Below are 3,604 nucleotides of genomic sequence, written 5' to 3'. Positions count from 1 at the left end.
AGGCATGCGAACATAGCTATGCGGCGGACCCTCGCAGCGTCCCACGTGCGAAGGCCAGAAGCGCTCCTGAGATGCGGCTCGGTTGAGCCCTGGGACATCGATGCAGACACGCAGCCCACCATCCTCGCCTGGATGGGGAGCCATGCCAGGCAAGCAGCGGTCGCCACGCACGACCCTTGCTTCCTGAAGCTCCTGAGTGGTCTTGGCAATGAACTCCTGAGCGTTGGGCTTTCCACGCCCTGTGTCTTCCTGACGGAAATGTGCCGCGAAGCACGCCTCCAAGTGGTGCCTGAGAGCCTCCCTCGTGATGTTGGCGAGGTCTGAGGCCCTCCAGAAGAGAGCCCCTGAGCCCTGCCCGAGGAGGGCGCCAAGCATGCCTTCCTATGCGATGGAAGGAGGCGCCCCAGGCACGGGCGCTGATCCTAACGCGGCACCACCCGAGGTGCCGACCTCCTGAGGCCCTGTGCAGAGCGGTTGCTTCTTCTTCTTTGGGATGGCCTCAGGAGAGTTCTCGCACTTGCTGTCCGGGTCCTCGATTGCCGCGGCTTGGAAGGCACGCTCGAGGGAGCACACCGCATCTCTCTCTTCATAGGGGACCGTGATGATTCCGCCGCTTCCTGGCATCTTGAGGACGTTGTAGCCGTGGTGGGTCACGACCATGAACTTGGCCAGGGCTGGATACCCGTGGATGGCATTATGTGGCAGGTGGACGTGGGCAACGTCGAAGTCGATGAGCTCGGTGCGGTAGTTTTTACGCTGTCTGAAGGTGACAGGGAGGCAGACCTGCCCTATCGGGGTGGTGGAACCATCGGTAACTCCTGAGAAGGGCTTTGTAGGCTGGAGCTGATCGTATGGCACTTGAAGGTTGTCGAACATTTCAACGGATAGGACGCTAAGCCCTGCGCCGCCATCGATGAGGGTCTTGGTGACTTGCATGTTGCTAATGACGGGTGAACAGAGCATCGGGAGAACGCCAGCAGTAGCCGTGCACTTGAGTTGATCTGCTGAGCTGAAGGTGATGGCGCACTTGGACCACCTGAGCAGGCGCGTGGCCTTGATCCTGGGGAGGGCTGCATTCACCTCGCGAGCAAACTGCTTGAAGATACGCTGAGAGGCTGGGGCCTGAGCTCCGCCCAAGATGCAAGTGATAGCACGTGGCTCCTTGAAGCCCCCGGCCCCCTTGTCCTGATGATGGTTGTCATTCCTTCTTGGCGGTGGCGGCAGCGGAGGACGGCATGGGTTACCCTAGGGGCGGTCCTTGCGAGGTTGATACCTCCAGGCGCCCTCGCAAGGCTGGTCCTGCTAGTGATCCTCACGAGGTCGGTGATGCCACTCCTGGCGAGGGCCACGGTCGTCCCATCATCCTCCGCCACGTCCTCCTCCTTGGTCGTAGCCCCAGTCATTGCGCTCGGGGCGTCGATTGAAGCGTTCTTCTCGAATGGCCCTAAGCTCCTGGCAATCGTTGGTGTTGTGGGTGTGGAGGTTGTGGTAGGCGCAGAACGGTCGGCTGCCCCTGGACGACTCTGGCTGGTCCCTGCCGCGCTTCGTGTCTGGTTCCGCCGCGAGCACGGCCACTCCCTTCTGCTTCACGTCCTTGGCCTTGGTCTTCTTTTCTTCTGGGTCGGCAGCTGGGAGCTCGAGGAGGGAGAGGCGTCCCTCTTTAGCTCTTACGCACTTGGTCAGGTTGAACAGCTCCAGGGATGTGCACAACTCCTCATGGATGGTGAGCTCCTCCTTCATCTTGATGTCACGGATGCCATCAGAGAACGCTGAGATGATGGCCGCGTCCGTCACCTTGGGGATCTTGAGGCAGACGTTGTTGAAGCGCTGGATGTATATCTGCAGGGTCTCCCCGGGCTGCTGCCTGATGTGGTGTAGGTCACATGCGGCCAGGGGGCGGTCGCGAGTGCCCTGAAAGTTGGCGATGAAGCGGCTGCGCATCTCATCCCAGGTGGAGATCGAGCCGAGAGGCAGGTTCAGGAGCCACGAGCAGGCACCTTCCTTGAGTGCCATGGGAAACCAATTTTCCGTAACTTTCTCGTCGCTGTTGGCCGCCTCGATGCTCGCTCGTAGAGCTGCAAGAACTCTGTGGGGTCGGGGGTGCCGTCATAGTGAGGAGGCAGGTCCGGATTGAACTTGCCCGGCCAGGCGACACTACACAGCTCGGGGGTGAAGGCACGTCAGCCTGTTGTGGTCACCGGGGGCGTTTTCTAACGCAGAGCTCGCTCTTGATGGTACCTGCGCACCGCTGCTATTGGCAGTACGCGGTCTTGTCGTGCTGGTGCAGGGAGCACGGGGGCGCCTTCTTGAGGCCGAGGGATTTCTTGACAGCTTCCTTCTTATCGCGCGGGCGCCGAACGCGGTGGGTCACGGCCAGGGGCCATGCGCCTTGGTGCCAGGTTGCCGTCTTGGGGAAGAGGTGGTGGAGGCGCTCCATCAGATGCATCACCCGTACCTAGCGGAGGGCGAGGCAGGGACAACGCAAGAGAGACCCCTGCTGCGCTGACGAGCTTGGTGGTGCGAGCGAGCTATTCCTCGTAGAGGTCGTCGATGGGGCGGTAACGCAGGAGCTCGCATGCCATAAGAAGCATGGCCTGCGCGTCCGTGGGGGCGCGACGAGCGTGGGACGACGAACCGGCTGGGGTCAGCGACGGAGTGGCGGTGCGACTGTCCCGACGCACCGAGGGGTGCAGCGAGGATGCTTGCTGCTCGTTCCCCGTCGGGCTGGTGGTGGCGTTGGCGGCAGGCGACGGAGAACGACGGGGAGGTATGCCGACAGGATCCGTCTGGGTGACACGTGCGGCGAGTGCGGCCCAGCGCTCAGCGCGGGCTCGGCGAGCATCGGACATGGATGCGACGAAGCGATGGGACGTGAATGTAACGCCCCGGATGTAACTTTCCCTATTTGTACTCCAACTCTTGCCGTTTCCGGCGTTAAGTTATATTTATTCCCTCGGGTTCGGGTTTTGTCTCCGTGTTTTGTTGTCGTTGTCATGCATCTCATATCATGTCATCATGTGCATTGCATTTGCATACGTGTTCATCTCATGCATTCGAGCATTTTCCCCGTTGTCCGTTTTGCATTCCGGTGCTTCGTTCTCCTCCGGTGGTCATTTCTAGCTTTCTTTCGTGTGTGGGGGTTAAACATTTCCGGATTGGACCGACACTTGCCAAGCAGCCTTGGTTTACTACCGGTAGACCGCCTGTCAAGTTTCGTACCATTTGGACTTCGTTTGATACTCCAACGGTTAACCGAGGGACCGAAAAGGCCTCGTGTGTGTTGCAGCCCAACACCCCTCCATTTTGGCCCAAAACCCACCAAACTCTGCCCCATGTCCTAGAGCGTTTGATCACGATCGCGTGGCCTAAAACCGCACCTCATTTGGACTCTCCTAGCTCCACTTATGCCTATAAATAGCCCCCCTCCATTTTCGGATCTCTCTTTCCCCGAAACCCTAGTCTAAAAAAAAGGATCCCGCCGCCGCCGGACGTGTCCGCCCCCGGCCGGACAGCGTCCGCCGCTGCCCGCGCCCAACCGGGCGTTGCCACATGTCACAGCCGGCGCCCGACGCCGCCGAAGCCCGCCTGGCCCATCTCGGGCCCC

The sequence above is a fragment of the Triticum dicoccoides genome, chromosome 2A, assembly GCF_002162155.2.
Source record: "Triticum dicoccoides isolate Atlit2015 ecotype Zavitan chromosome 2A, WEW_v2.0, whole genome shotgun sequence".
NCBI classification, from domain to species: Eukaryota; Viridiplantae; Streptophyta; class Magnoliopsida; order Poales; family Poaceae; genus Triticum; species Triticum dicoccoides.
This window is presented reverse-complemented; position numbering follows the sequence as displayed.